This window comes from Mastomys coucha, unplaced genomic scaffold (assembly GCF_008632895.1).
Source record: "Mastomys coucha isolate ucsf_1 unplaced genomic scaffold, UCSF_Mcou_1 pScaffold21, whole genome shotgun sequence".
Classification (NCBI taxonomy): Eukaryota; Metazoa; Chordata; class Mammalia; order Rodentia; family Muridae; genus Mastomys; species Mastomys coucha.
In genome coordinates this window covers 54,103,450-54,119,310 of record NW_022196904.1, presented here as the reverse complement: position 1 = coordinate 54,119,310, position 15,861 = coordinate 54,103,450, and the positions used below count along the sequence as shown (strand labels likewise).

At 48.5% G+C, this 15,861-nt stretch overlaps 1 protein-coding gene and 1 non-coding gene across 2 annotated transcripts in view; one reads left to right on the top strand and one right to left on the bottom strand.

The window, feature by feature from the left end:
• Klf13 (Kruppel like factor 13) overlaps positions 1-15,861 on the top strand; it is a 52,948-nt gene that overhangs the window by 24,513 nt on the left and 12,574 nt on the right. The window lies entirely within an intron of this gene.
• On the bottom strand, positions 8,026-8,132 carry LOC116104195. The gene has a single exon (XR_004123731.1). It is a non-coding gene; the product is annotated as a U6 spliceosomal RNA (small nuclear RNA).

The window sequence follows — 15,861 nt, the reverse complement described above, 5'->3', positions numbered from 1 at the left end:
GGCTCTGATAGTTCAGGTCAGCAGAGAATGTGAAGTGCACTGAGCTCTGAGAATCCCCCATAGTTTAGCCAAAGCCCAGGCTTGGCAGCCATTGGCCCCGGTCCTTGTGGGATGGAGTAAGCAGTCTTCATGGCCCTCCCATGAGAACATGATGCTGACAGTGAAAGATGCTAGAAGATAGGCCACAGTTGTCCAAGTGGGGAAGTCTTCAGAACAACTCTGCAAGAACACCCCACCTCACCATCCCAGGACCTGGAGGCAGATTCCAAATTCTGTCAAGGCCCGAGAGGCCGGGGTTGACAGCTGCATCTCATTGTTAGGGCTCTCGGGGCAGCATAAGGTGCATGCTGCTGTTGTCTGTCTTACCTTGTTAAAACACTGACTCGAACATCTTCTCTTCACTTCACCTTTCTGATGGTGAAATTTGAACATCTTCATTAAAAATTATTTAGGCAACAGGAAGCCGTCGAGGAAACACTGGAAGGAAATCAAACACTTTACCCACAGTCATCAGTGTTGTTGACATTGTCAACAACGTGGGTGGTGCTAGGAATTGAACCCAGAGCCTTAGCCTTCTAGTCAAGTGCTCTGCCACTAGGTTTGATCGTGGGAGTGTCCACAAGGCACTAAGTGATTTTCAGCCTGACTTGTGTGTGTTCTTTGCTAGAGACGACATCCAGAACCTTGTGCTTACTACTCATCGCACAACCCTCACCTGGTCATCGGTGGGCTGCTCTCTCTCGTGCAGTCCCTTTCTCTGCCTTCTGACTCAAGCCCCAGGTCAGATACGCATGGCCGCCTGTAGTGATGTGCTCTCCTGCAGCAGCTTCGTGACTGCTATCCTCAGTAATTCCAGTGTGAATTCCTAGGAACCAGCTAAGGAATGTGCCTTTCATGCAGGTCAGTAAGTAGCCGCTTAGGAAGGCCTGAGGATCCCTGCGGTCCATACCTCAGCAAAGAAGGAAGTATGCTTTCGTTAGATGGCTAGAGGATTTTGCAGTAAACAGAAGTCGCTGTTCAAGTAGGCTTGGGACGAGGAGTCCAGGCTCACCCTTCACCCAGGAACTGTAGCCTCTCCTTTTAAAGGGAAATAAAGCTGCTTCCAGGGAAACAGTGCACCCTGTGACCTTGCTTCACACCCTGAAAGCTTTATGATCCAGCCTTGAAAGACAGGATTCTCAGATGTTGAAGGAAAGTGTTTCCCAACAGAAGCCTGAACAGGGCTAGCTCGCAGAATGCTTCCAGTGGACTACACCTCCACTTTCCCAGCTGTCTGCAGGAAGGGCCCCCACGTTCTCTATGGTAGAGGAAAGGTACCCTGGAATGGGCTCTTCCATGTGCTCTCTTCAGGCCCTTAGAATTCTGGCTTCTGCTTGACATGAAGACTTAGTAGCCACAGTAATAAAGTGGGCCCTGCCTGCTCCAGCTCTGCCTGGCTTAAGTGTGGACAGCAGACTTAGTGACTGCTGAGATTAATACCTGTGTGCAGTTCCTCTTGGTGGTGGTCTGACTCTGGCCCAGGGCACCACAGGCAGAATCACCCTGTTCCCCCATTATACACCCTTTTGTTTCTCCATTGAAATGGAAATACGACTGCTTGGGGGGTGGGGTATAGTGCACCCGTGTACCTTCCTCAAACCCAGGGAGGACTCTGGCATCTTTCATCTCAATCTGGACCACTACTGCTGTGTTTATAAAAAGATAAAGAGAAAAGGGGGGCTATGTTCTATGGAGGTGTGGCAAAGTATGATGTCAGTGGGCCCATGCAGAGGCATCCCTTCCCCCTGAGGGACCAGCCACACAACCATATAGTATAGAATAGAGTTTATTCAGGACATGGGGAGGGGAATTAAGAAGGTAGTAGAGGCAGAGAAAGGCAGGGCGAGGGGAAGAGTAGAGACCAGCCATGGACACTTGGAAAGGGTGGGGGTGGGGGGGCTGGGGCGGGAGGGATGAGGGGACAGAGCTAGAAGGGAAGAGCAAGAGAGGGAGGAGGGGACAAGCAGCCTCTTTTTTAGTGGGTCAGGCCTATCTGGCTGTTGCCAGGTAACTATGGGGCAGAGCACACCTAACTAATGCCAGGTAACTGTAGGGTGGAGTTTAGGCCGAATGCTAACAACTGTCCTTGGGGATGGGACCTCCTTTTCTTTTTTAAGGTGTATTTATTTTATTTATTCTCTATATATGAGTACTCTGCCTTCATGCACACCAAAAGAGGGCATCGGATCCCATTACAGATGGTTGTGAGCTACCATGTGGTTGCTGGGAATTGAACTCAGGACCTCTGGAAGAGTAGGCAATAAGTACTCTTAATCACTGAGCCATCTCTCCAGCCCCCCTGATAGGCCTTCTGGTTGATTCATTTCTTTCAACTTTCGGTATTGGATTGAAAGAAACTTAATAAAAGGTTCAATCTCTTTTATCACATGGCCAAAGCCAGAGTCCCTAAGGAACAGGGAGGGTATCATTTCTTAAGTCCCCAGTGGTGGCATCACCAGATAGAAGAAACCCAGGACACTGAGCAGTGGGTCCTCCTGAGTAGGAGCTGTGGTTGGAAAGAGCTTTTCAGCATGGAGCAAGACAAGGCTAGACTGTGTCCTCCACCCCTGCCTGTGTGCAGCCAGCAACACAGCTGGCCTGACTGTGCTCCACTGGCACCTCCTCTCAGCCTGTGGCCTACTCAGACACTGGGTGGGCCTTCAAGAGGAGGGGCTGCAGAGGGTGGTGACAGAAAAGCAATGCCCTGCCCAGGAACTGGGCTTCAAGAAGCCTCCTGCTTGAGTGAGTCTCCTGGCACCCTCAGATTCCCTTTTTGGCTTTCTTTGTCTGTCACCAAGGCAGTTTCAATGGGTCATGTTAAAAAGGAAAATGGCCAACAGGCCCAGAACAAGAGACTTGCCAGCCTAGTTCTAAGGTGCAGTCGTCATAGGCTTTACAGCTATAGTGCTGGCCACCCAGCAAAAAAAAAAAAAAGGTCTCAGCTAGCTTAGAACTGGGAAGGCTTGTCCTACGATCTCTGCAGCCAGAGTTGTAGGTGCCCTTGAGTGTGTTGCCAGGATCCAGAGGATCTCTTTGCAAAGTGGGATACCATGGGAGGGGTCTGCTCGGCCATCTGGCCTGGCCCACCTGGGGCCACCCTCAGCGTGCCTGGTCCCAGCAGGGCTTGGGTGCCTTCCAGATCTGTTTTCATTTTCAGTTCCCTTTTTTATTGCTAAACCACCTCAGGGCCACAGAGAACAAACTGTTGTCCTCAGCTGACCTCAGATTCCTGGCCTCAATTGTTTGCAGTTTGCTAACTTTAGCTTCTGATCATTTCCACCCTTATCCTCCCCCCAAAGGGAGACACAGACCAAGAATAGCTGCTGGGAAGGGGGGCTGCAGGGGCTGTGGCCAGAGTTCCCACAGTGAGCCACCAGCCTGTGTGAGGCAGCTTCTGCTGCCTAGCCTTGGAGGAGGGGTTGTCTGTGGGTGTAAGCCCAGGGTCCCAGTCCTAGGCCCTGTACCCCAAGGTGCTTCTAGGCTTTGAGCACAAGAGGATGCCTGTTTCCATTTTGTTCTCCTTTTATATCAAAACCAGGTTAGTGCCAGGAAAATGGCATACCCCCACAGCCCTGTCTCATACCCTGAGAGTTGCTGTCTATAGCAAGATGTAGCACTTGGCTACGGTCACACACACACACACACACACACACACACACACACACACACACACACCCGCAATGGCCCCATACCCTAACCCCAGCATGTCATGTGTTTGCCAAGTGCAGCCTTGGTGCTTACCCAGCACTGCCTCCCCAGTCGTGGAAAGCACACTAGACTCTAGTGAAGGGACAGTGATTGTTGGTTCAAGGCTTCGGGCTACAGGATGCGCCCACCCAGGGAGGGGAGGACCTGCAAAACCCTGGAGCAGGCCTTCCAGCTAGGGCGGAAGTGTGACCAGTGTGTTGGGCCTGTTGCTTGAGATTGCTAAACTACTGTGGTGAAGAACATCCCACAGGCACCACCCCATCCCTCCCTCCCAGTTGTTGTGAAAGATTTTCTGGAACACCCCATTACTTTACCCTAAGTGTTTAAATGCCAGGTGGTTTTTTTTTTTTTTTTTTTTACATGAAAGTCCAGCATGTTTCATTCATGAAGGATAGCACTCTGACACCTGAAGAAACCCAAAACCTGATCCCCCTTACCTCAGAGTTACAGCCACCTGTAGAGTTGGGATGTAGCCCTGTGGTTGAGTGTGTGCTCCGTTTGCACACATGGGGCCCTACACTGGAAAAGAAGAAGTTTATAAAAGCATACACTGATCCTCAGCCTCAACTTCTAACTAGCTGTGAGTAAGAAAGGGCTACAGCTGCCACCAGGGCTGTGCTGCTCTGGTGATGTTTCTGAAGTGGGCAGTAAAGCCATCACAGGCAACCTGGGAAGGCCTAGTGCCTGCAGGATGGTCCCTCACCTCTCCCAGAGCAGGGGAAGTGACTTTGCCTGCGTACACCTTAGGAGGCCCAGCAGGGCCAGCTCTCTCCAGGGCTTAATTCTCCAAGGAGCAGCCCAGATGCTGAGATGCTATGGCCACCCCGTTTGCAATGGGATTTTAAAAACTATTATTTGAAAAAAGAATTGGTGAGTGTGCACATCCAGCGGATCTATAAAGCTTAAGTAGCAAGTTACTGCACACATTTTATTATAATAAATGGCTCCCTCATTGTCCTTCCCACGGTGCCTCTCCCAAGGCAGCACTGACAGTTCCATGGCTGTTTCCTCTGGCATTTAACCTCTAAGAAGAGTCTGTCTGGCTTGCCGGGCTGTAGTGGCGCAGGCCTTTGATCCCAGCACTTGGGAGGCAGAGGCAGGCGGATTTCTGAGTTCAAGGCCATCCTGGTCTACAGAGTGAGTTCCAGGACAGCCAGGGCTACCCAGAGAAACTCTGTCTCGAAACCCCCCCCCAAAAAAAAAAGAAAAAAAAAAGAGTCTGGCTTTATCTTGAGTTGGTGACAGATGAGGATGTGTGCCCCCCACCCACCACCTTTGCTCCTCTCCTATGGTAATAGGATCCTTTGGTAGGTGACTGAATGTGAGTTGGAGGGTACCTGTGCACCACATGTGTTTGTGCCTTCCTCTCACCCCCCTAACTCCCCCATCCCTCCACCCCAATCAATGGAATCAATCTAGTTGTCTTTGGCATGGTTTTCTCTGTTACTGGTTTTCCAGATGCCTTGCTGGGCCTGTGCACCTGCTGAGCCTGGCCTTTATAGTGTGCCCCCTGGAGGGTGGAGGCTCTTTTGCTCTACATCTTGGTGAGGCATGCCTCTAGTGCTGCTGAAGAGGGTGTGGAGTGGGCTTGGAGGATGGGAAATGGCTCCTTGGTAGTTCAGATTTGGCTGTGAGAGGTTTCTTGGGACTATGAAACCCACATTGCTAAGGCTAGGGTCCTTCTGTTGCTGGCCATTTGTGTCTCGTCTGCTTGGCTCCTCTCTCGATTGTCTCTTCCCTTTCTCCCTCCCTAAGATTTGTTTATTTTTGTTTTGTATCAGTGGATGTTTGCCCGAATGTATGTATGTGTGTGTGCGCCATGAGTGCGCCACATGTGTGCCTGGTCGCCTATGGGGACCAGAAGAGGGTATTTGATCTCCTGGAACTGAGCCATGTGAGTGCTGGGAACCTAATCCAGATTCACTGAAAATATTCAAAATACTGGGCCACCTTTTCAGCCCAAATACTTAAAATAAAAAAAAAAGATTTATTTTATTATGTTTTAATTTATTTTTTGAGAGTTTCTTATATGCATACTGTATTTGCATTTGTACTTGTACTTCCACCCCGTCTCATTTTTAATTATGTTTGTGCCTGTGTGGGTTTGCGTCTGTGAGTGCAGATGTCTGTAGAGGGATGTCATTTACCCTAGACCTGGAGTTACAGGCAGTTATGAGCTGCCCAGTGTGGGTGCTAGAAATTGAGCTCACGTCCTGTATAAGGGCAGAGTGTGCACTTAACCACTGAGCTATCTCTTCAACTCGGAGGTATAGATTTGTGAGCATGTCTGCTGTGGGCTTTCCTGTATTGCATCCCCCCAACCCCAGTTTGACATGTGAAGGGTGTCCTTACGTACTTTCTTTGTGAGCCTGGTTCATTTGCCAGAGACTGAAACTATCTGGGTTGACCTTCAGGCCTTCACTTCCTTCCTTCCCCTCCTCTTCCATTTGTACCCTATGCTGTTTTCTCCAAATTTTCTTCAGCATTTGTTCAAACTCTACTGGGCTTTTCATTTCTGACCCATTTTCGTGCATTGGTTTCTGCCTCAGGCTTCTGGGGCTTCTGAGCACTTCCTCTTCCTCTCCTGCTGTGCTCAGCCTCAGGATTGTAGCCGGAGCTTGGGAAGTGTGCTTCTCATTCTTGTCGATTCACCTTTACCTCCCCCCACCCCTCCACTGTCCTTTGGCCTACAGGGCCGGGGGCTGAGTTTTCTGGTGTCTGGTGCTGCTCTGATGGTAGAGGTCTGTTAGGCCCTTTTTTTCCGGGCCTTTGCCCTGGGAAGGAGTCTTCTGCCCTGCCTTGGGGTTCAGAACCAATTGGGGGAGGCACTAGGGTGGCCTCATCTAGCCTGTGAGCTGTTCCCCAGGATCTGTTGATTTGAAAGCTGCTGCACCTTGATTCAGAAGACTCGCTGTCCAAAGCCTTCCGTTAGCTAGTCTCCACTGTAGCAGGTGTGGAAGGGTGGGCAGCCATCCATGAGGAGGGAGATCCTGTGTTTGCATTGCCTCTGTTGATATTCTCGATCATATAGCTGCCAGAGGCCTCTGAACCCCTGGGCTGGGTACATTGTGTAGGGTAAGGAGGGTCCCTTTTCTCTGTCTCTGTTGTCTACCATTCAGTTTCTCAGTGTTACCTTTGCCCTTTATCTTTTGCTTTGTCTTTTCCTTTGTGTCAGTGGAAATAGAAGGTGGCCCGTGCCTGCAGCTAAGCTTCCAGCTTTACCCAGAATTCCTGTTGGCCTTAGGTCTAGCACAGGAGATCTAAGGAGAGCTGAGAGCTAGAAAGAGATGATGAACAAACTATTTATTTATTGGGGGAGGAGGCATGCCCTTGGTAGTCAGAGGACAGTTTGAATGAATTGGTACCAGGCCTGAAGTCCCAGGTCTCCTATGTAGACAATCCAGGCCTGGTATAGCAGCCACAGGGTGACCAGAGGCCTGAGCTCATTCCTTCTTTTCACTGAAGTAATAGTTTACCATTCAGATTGGGCCATTGTCACAGCATGGGACATGAAGACATCTGTTTCTGTTGTGTTAGAAGCATTGGAAGAAAGGGAGAGTGAAGGAAATATGTCCTGCATTATTTTTCCCTAAAGGCAATTCGCCTAGTGTTGGTTGGTCAGAAGCAGTTCACAAAGCCAGGTCTAAGGGAGTCTGCAAAGAACAGCCTTCCTTGGGTATTACCTCTTAAACTGAAGTCAGTCCCTCTGAAGAAGGTTGCTGGGCCACTAGATACCCACTGCTGGGTGGTTCCTGTGCCTACCTTCCAGGCGGGAAGTAACTGATTAGGGAAGTGTCTCCTTAACAGAAGTGACCACCATGGGTCGCTCTCAACAGAGTTGAGGAGCCGGAGAGATTAGTTTATCCATCTTCACCTTTTTCTATCAGTTGAATCTGATTTAGCCATTTTCACTACTAGCTCAGCAGCATTTGCTTGTTACTCCATGTAGAGCCACACGGCCGTTGTTATGATCACAAAAGGCAAGGGCCATCATTGTCTGTTGTCCATTAATAGGACTATGGCTATCACGTTTCCCTGGGTCCTCCCCCGGCATCTAAGATTTGACTTGTGTTTCATGGTTTTGGTTTTTGGTTGTTGTTGGCTTTTTTTTGTTTGCTTTTGTTTTGTCTTGAGACATGGTCTCTCTATATAGCCCTGGCTGGCTGGAACTTGCTATGGAGACTGGACTGGCCTTCAACTCACAGAATTAAAGAATTAAAGGCAAGCATCACTGTCGTCATGCCCATCGTTGACAGTTCTTTTTTTTTTTTTTTTTTTTTTAATATGGAACGCTTCACGAATTTGTGTGTCATTCTTGCGCAGGGGCCATGCTAATCTTCTCTGTATCATTCCAATTTTAGTGTATGTGCTGCCAAAGCGAGCACGGCAGTTCTTTTTAAATAAATACTTTTTATCTATTCTTTGACAATTTCATACTTGTATCTTGATTGACGGTCAGCCCCCAACTCACCTCTCAAATTTCTCCTTACCCCTTCAGCTTATCTTTATGTTCTTTTAAAAAACAAGTCAATGAGTCCAGTTACTGCTGCCTTCCTGCAGATGGGTATGGGGCCATTCACTCACCAGAGCACAGGCAACTTACCAGTGGCCACAATCCTAAAAAGATGGCGGTCCCACCACCACAGCGGCCAAAACCCATCGATTGCCACACAGCTTGTGAGCTAGGGGTAGGACCTCACGAGCCCTCCCCAGCCCATGCTAGAATGCCCACTGACTAGATCTTGTACAGGTAACTTCAGCGGATGTGAGCTCATTAGTGCAGCAGCCATGCCATGTCAGAAAGAGGTAGACCTTCAACAATCTTGAGGGGTATTGGCTGTGATATTCAATTTCACTGTCAACCAAACTAGATTTAGAGTCACCCAGGAGACACCTCTCTGGGTGTGAGAGGGAAGACCCACCTGATGTGTGTGGTTGATACCACCTGATGATCTGGAGTCCCAGACTGTATAAGAAGCAGACAAGTACCAGCATTCATCTCTCTGCTCCCTCAGAATGCAGTGTGACCAGCTGCCCAGTGCACCTGCCTCCTTGCCTCCTGCCATGATGAACTGTTGTCCCCTCAGACCAGGAGACCAGAACAAACTCTTCTTACATTGCTGTGGTCAGGTACTTAGACACAGCAACAAAAAACAGTAACTCTACACTGGCTAAGTGTTCTGTAGACTGATCCTCAGCCTGTAGCTGTCTGATCTTTCTCTCATGGTTAGGTTGGGTTTGTGGCTTTTGGAGGTAAACACAGCAGAAAGGAAGAATCTTTCTCTCCACCTCATGTCTGTGGGAAATCTAGTTCATATGAATTTAGTGCTATTTATGTTGTTACTCAGATGTCCCAGCCCCTGACAGGGACTCTTTAGGCCTGTTCCTATGTCCTTTTGACATGTCCCCTCGTTTTGAGTTTTTGTCTGCTTCCTGACTTTCTGGCATTACATGATGCTCAAGCTTACGGACTTTTCCTGTCCCAGCCCACAAATCAAATCCAAAGGACTCTGTTTCCTCTCACTGCAGAATGGTATCAGAATCTGGGATCTGGGTGTGCTCTTTGTGACTGGGGTGTGGCTGCTACTATACCACTCTGTGGGTAGAGCTGGGAGAGAAAGAGTGTGTGTGTATATGTGTGCGCACCTTTTAAATGTTGTTTAACACGTTAATGAAATACACCATATCTCTCTGTCCCCCCACATCTAGGTCTTATTTGTGGCCAACCCATGGGACTAGACTCCCCATGGACTGCCCCTTGCTGTGACCCTTCTACCTCTACTCCCCAGCAGTGGCCTCACCTGTGTCCACTTTCCTTAGTGCACCCGGAAGGCAAGTGTAGATGGTTAGACCATGCTTAGAGTTGATGTTTTGCAGGTCCTTTTGCCTACTCTTAAAGAGTTTCCAGTCACAACACCGTGTTCCCAGTAACTTAGGTCAGCTGCTGTCCTACCCTGCACAAAGGCATGTGACTCAGTCTGAGTTCCAGCCTGGGATTCCCCAACTTCCTGGTTGGTGTTTATTTGTGTAGCCTGAAATGCCTTGTTTGTGAATACAGTTCCAAGAGCTGGGGTTTTTGTTATTGTTCGTTTGTTGTTGTGTTGGGTTGAAATCCAGACTGCACTAAGGCAACCCCCCACCCCCAGTTCTATGAGAACTGACGAATGCAGTCTTTATCTACTGTCCTAATACCACTGTAGAAATCACCCTGTTCAACCCTTTATAGAAGCTAACCAGTCCCAAATCCCTCTATCCTTGATGGGCTTTCTGTCTATAGGTTTATGTTTTGCAGAATGAAATATAAGTAGAGCCATGTGAAGCGCAGCCTTTTATGTCACTTAGCAACTTCATTTAGCAAAATTCATTCATAACTTGTCCATTTTGTTGTGAGTCAGTAGCTTCTTTGTTAACCATTGAATCATATTCCATTGTGTGGACACACCAAAATTTGTCTCTCCATCTGTAGAAATGTGTGTTTCCATTTGCGATGGTTATGAATAGCTTGCTTTAAGGTTTGTGTACAGATCTTAATATGGAACCTATTTTTAGTTCACCTTAGTGAAAGCCTATGAGTGAGGTTAGGGTGTATAAATTCATAAGAATCTGCGAGTGACCTTCCACAGTGGCTGCTTCTCTTTCCTAGTATGAGAGTGAATTGGTCCAGCAGCACTCAGTGCTGGCAACTTTCTGGTTCTAGCATTGTCATGAACATGTATAGTGCTGTCCTCTCCGGTTCTCATTTGTAGTCATAAGGTCAGAAGATGCTGAGCACCCCTGAGCTGTTGACCATCCTCTTCAGTGTCATACTCAGACTGTGCATTCATTGTTGAAGCTGGGAGCTTATTGTTGAGACTTCAGAGCAGTTTATGCTGGATGGTTACAAGTTGCCTTTTCTTTCTTCCCTCCCTCCTTCTGTCTGATTTCGGTTTTTGAGACATGGCTTCTCTGTAACAGTTCCGGCTGTCTTGGAACTTGCTCTGTAGCTCAGGATGCCTTCAAACTTCCAGAGATCTTCCTGCCTCTGCCTCAGTCGAGGACTGAGATTAAAGGTGTGTGCTGCCATGCCTCACTAAATTGCCATTTCTTTAGATCAGCCTCAGATGAAGAATATTTTTTGTCAGATAATTAAACATAGGTCTCCCATCTTTCTTTGATATCTTGGAAACCCTGAAATGGGAGGTAGCACATCTCTCCTGGGCTATAGGCCACTTTCTGAGTGCTGTGTAAGTGTGCAGCAGCTACCATGGAATACCCGGACAGAGACTGTTGATGCTGCCTTCTGAAATGGGATGTGTTCTCTTTCGTCCAGAATGACAAAGACAGCAGGCCTCCCCATGTGGCTCGCTGCAGCTTGGGGAAGAGGAGCCAGGAAGATAGATACATTGTTTGTTGCTCCTTTGGAAAGCAGTGCTGAGATCTAAGAATTGAGTGGGAAGAAGTGTAAATATGTGCTCTTTGGGTTCAGCGCACTCCCCTCATAGTTTGATCACCTGGAGGAGAGCTTTGACTGGCATTCTGCATCTGAAAGCTTTTGGAGTAGATGTTTCTCTCCTCGAATGTAGTAACAGGGTAGAGCTCCTGGGAGAGCCTGTATGTGATGGCTGCTAGTCTCCTGGCAGGAACCAAGAGTGTTGATTATTGCTGTTTTATAGGGATTCATAGAAACGGAAATTTTCAAATGTGTTTTGTAACCCTTCATAAAAGGAGGGGAAACACTATTATGAAATGTCTGGCATGTAGTCCTTTTGACCAATGTGTGCAAATTAGTGCTACTTCCCTGTCATGTTGGGGGTGATGGTTTAGTGGAAACAGCCCAGGTTGGGAGCAGGAGATTTCTAGAGAGCACTAGTGAGTGTGTGTGTGTGTGTATACATGGCTTTGTGTAGAGTGTTGTTATATTCTTTATGACTGCTTGAACCACTTAAGTTGAAAATACAAGAATTTCAGAAAGGACAGTCAAGCACCTTATCTACCCCAGAATATTCCATGATTCTTTGTTGTTCTCATAGCACAGTACTCCATAGAGTATGCAGTTTGCCTGCATCCACACGTGGCTTCAGGAGTTTTGCTGTGTTTAAACCTCCCTGTCAGTTGCTTGTGAAAACATTAGACAGTTCCATGTATTCCCCCCACCCCCATATACACACCCTCATCCTAATCCTCCTCCAGATGAATGAAGCAACTGTAAATGCCGCCAACCATGGAGCGCCGCCGCCAACCAGAGTTGGAGAGGGGCAGGATTGGGACAGGGTTTCAGCTCTGGGAGTTCTGCTGTCACTTAACCTCTCTTCACACCAGCAGACCTGGGCAGGCCTGCGCCATAAAATCCCTTGTAGAGCTACAGTGGAAAGGGTGTATAGAGTAGCACTTGCCTTCTTCCCTGGTTGGTGTCTCTTGGATTAGCTCCCTGTAGCTTCCTTGGGGTCCTCCAGGCCAGGTAGCAAAGGGCATAGGAAATAGGGTGGAGGGCCAGACAGGGTTCAAGGAGGAAGGGGCTGTGTGGAAGCAGTGGGCAGGCAGGGCTGGGCCTGGAATCAGGGCTGGCTTTGTCTCCTAAATGGCTTCCTGAGCAGAATTTCCAAACTTGTGAGCAGCTGCAGGCAGAACTGAAGGACTATACCTGTGGCTATGGACGTTTTGCAGGAAAGCCTCGTCTCACACTAGATTTTGAACACAATGGTTTTCCCAGAAAGTGCTGGGTGTAAATTGCCAGTAACTGGAGACATCTGTTGGGTCAGTGGGCCTGTGTGATCCTTTAAGGGAGATTTTCTGGCTGGCCTCGAGGGTATGAAGCAGGAATCCCTACCAGTCTAGAAATGACAGGTCCCCCCTTTTTCCTTCTTTAAAATAAAAGGCCAAATAGCCTGGCCCCATGGTAAAAAAGAAAAAAAAAAAAGACATTTCTGATGTGTTTGCTTTATGGAAGTCAACTCTGGATAAATTGTTTTATTATGTCCTGCTGGCAATTTCATGGGACCTCTCTCTCCCCAATTAGTTTAGAACCTTCTGTGTCAGTTGGGGCAGGCCAGGTAGAGGTTCAAGACTTTGAGGTAGTCCCTTTCAGCCTCCCCCAGATGCTAGGTGTTGTCTGCTGCAGCAAGAACATAGGTGACTGGCAGCCCTTTCCTGGCATTGTTCTGCTGGGGTGCTGCTGTTAGCTTGCAGGCTGATTTTGAAATCAAGAATTAATTAGTCTACTGCTACAATCTGATTCTGAAGTAGGTGCTACCAGAGCCTGGAGTGACAGGGCGATGAGGGTTGCATCTGGTGAGGCTCAGAGCCAGGTGCCTCAGACTGTTACCTTTGCTCAGCGCCCACGGCAACCCCCTCCCTTAGTGGGTCAGATGGTGGGGCACTGGTTTCCTCTGGTTCTCTCTTTTTCCTGTGATACGAGTATGCAGGCAGCAAGCTATAGCAGCTATCCATAGCACTGCTGTAGTAAGGAAGGATATGAAATTCATTCCTAGGCAAAATCCTGGCCTTGAGGCCCAGCGCTTTTGGGGCATTGACTCCCCATCTGAGATGGGCTCCCACACTTCAGGTCTCCGGGTTGGAAAAATCAGGCGAGCCCGGTGGTGGTGGCGCATGCCTTTAATCCCAGCATTTGGGAGGCAGAGGCAGGCGGATTTCTGAGTTTGAGGCTAGCCTGGTCTACAGAGTTCCAGGATAGCCAGGGCTATACAGAGAAACCCTGTCTCGAAAAAAAAGGAAAAGTCAGGCGAATTGGCAAGATGTGAGGGTGAAGCTGACCTTCTGTGGATGGCTCTTACGGTTAGCATGGGATATCTGAGAACATAAACATCTAGGAGGTACCCAGGGTGCGGGCGAGGGTGTACAAAAAAGCAAAGAGGAAGCCAGCACATGGGAGGCAGAGGCAGGCAGATTTCTGAGTTCGAGGACAGCCAAGGCTACACAGAGAAACCCTGTCTTGGAAAACCAAAAAAGAAAAAAGAAAAAAAAAAGCAAAGAAGAAGGGAGCACAGTGATTGCCAAACATACAGAGGTACCCTTCTCTTTCAGCTGCTTACAGGGTCCTGGGGATGTGAGGTAGAGCTGCCAACAGTGCAGCTGGCACATCCCATTACCATGCCTTCCCCAGTCCTGCAGGCAGTAGTCTCCCTCTCCACAGATCTCCACGAGCGGCTGCTGATGGCCGGTGCTGCCCCAGACATCACAACCTAGCCCACTCTACCAGAGGAAGTGCTCAGGCTTCTTCTCTTTGTGCCTGTTGCCCTCCCATTTTGCTGTTTTCTTTTTGGTCCAAGAGTAAACTGCTTTGCAGAAGTCTGCTGTGTCCCTGGTGCCTGCCACTCTGTAGCTGATACAGAGAAGCCGGCTCCCCTGCCTTGATGGATGTTGGGATGTGTGTAATGGTGGTGGGTAGGACTTGGCCTCCAGGCTGCAGCACCTGCCCATACACGCAGGCAGGTGTTCAGGGGAGCTCCTCTCGCTGCTGCTCGTATTCTTCTGTTGGGTGTTTGTCACCTGTCCCCTTTTAAATCTGACCTGTTCTGGATTGCCTGTCAAGCCCTTTATTCAGGATTGCCCTTGAACAGAACTACTTGCTGGGAGATCCAGGGTCTCTAAAGCCTGGAGCCTTGCCTTGGATCATCTCCTGTTGTTAGCAATTGCACTTTGTTGCCCGTTGGGGTTTCTTGTAATCTAAGCCGCGCTACCCCTTCCTCCCCACTATGGCTTTAAGAGAATCTCCTGAATGACAGTCATGTTAAGAGAGCTGGCCAGGCAGGATAGGTGCTGGCTGGCTCAGTGGTCAAGAGCAGGGGACCTACCTTGGTTTCCCAGAAAACGTTAGGCAGCATACAACCAGCACCTTAGTTTCTGGCCACCAGTGACACTGGTAGTCACAAGCACAGGTACCCACATAGACACGGACACATAAACATAGGCAGGATTAAAAACAGAGAGAGCTGGTAGAGGGATAGGCGCTGGACAAATTAGAATGCAGATGGAGCTACATGGGGGCTTGACCAGGGATGTCAGATAAATCACCATCATTTATTAATGATAACAGTGTTTTACATGAGCACAACTTGGCCTGTAATCCACTAGATAGCCTAAGCTGGCCTCAGCCTCCCCACCCCCAAAGTGCTGGAGTCCCAGACATGAGCTACACGAAAAGGGAGTATTTAAAGTCTAATTTTTATTCTTATATTTTGTCATGCTTAAAATGCACTCGGGGCTTCATGTGCTAGCAAGGGGCACATGGGGCTGTTTTCCTAGCCCCAATGTCTAGTTTTTAAGGTCACATCACCCACGAGTAGCATTTTCTATTTTTTTATTATTGTGCGCTATATATAGCATGCGTGTGGAAGTTAGAGGACAGCTTTGGGGGGCCTCCTTCCACTATGTTCTCCTTTGTGGGGTCCAAGAATCTGATTCATGTCATCAGGCTGGCATGGCATGGTAAGCACTTTTACCCGCTGTGCCATCTTGTGAAACCCATCATGACCAGATCATTTTCTAGTTGCCATATGGATTATGGATTATTTCAGGAATTGGGGGGGGGGACCTTGGCTTGGGTTAAGCCATTTTCCAGTCTTTCCTATCTTCTATCTGCTGGAGAGAGCCCGTTCTCACTTCTGCACAGATGGGCAGGTGCTTGTGCAACCCATACTGTTTATCCAAATGGTCTGAGCATTTGTTCTGGGCCTGGTCTTCCTCACTTCTGTGAAACTTGGTAGCCTGTCTAGAGCAGTCCACAAAGAACACCCACCTTCTGTGATACGCATGTTCCATAGTTTCCTTAACCATCTATTGAAAAATGCTTTTTATTTCTGGGCTTCAGCTCTGCTGATCAGTCAGGTGTGAATGCATTTTGTAAGTGTGCAGGTGTGTACGTACACATTTGTAGGCTAGAGACTGGAAGGGTCAGGAGGTTGAAGGATATGCAGTGTTTTAAAATGCAACAGTGGGGACTGGTCCTCTCCCCTAATGGGCCGATACCGAGCTGCAGTCTCAGTGGCCACACTTATAATCTTTTTTAATGTTGCCATTCTCCCAGAGAGGAGCTTTTCGCAGTTGTCTTGAGCAGAGAGACAGAATGGTTGTGTTCCTGTAGCCTGACCAGCTAGTGAATAAAAAGTATATTTCAGT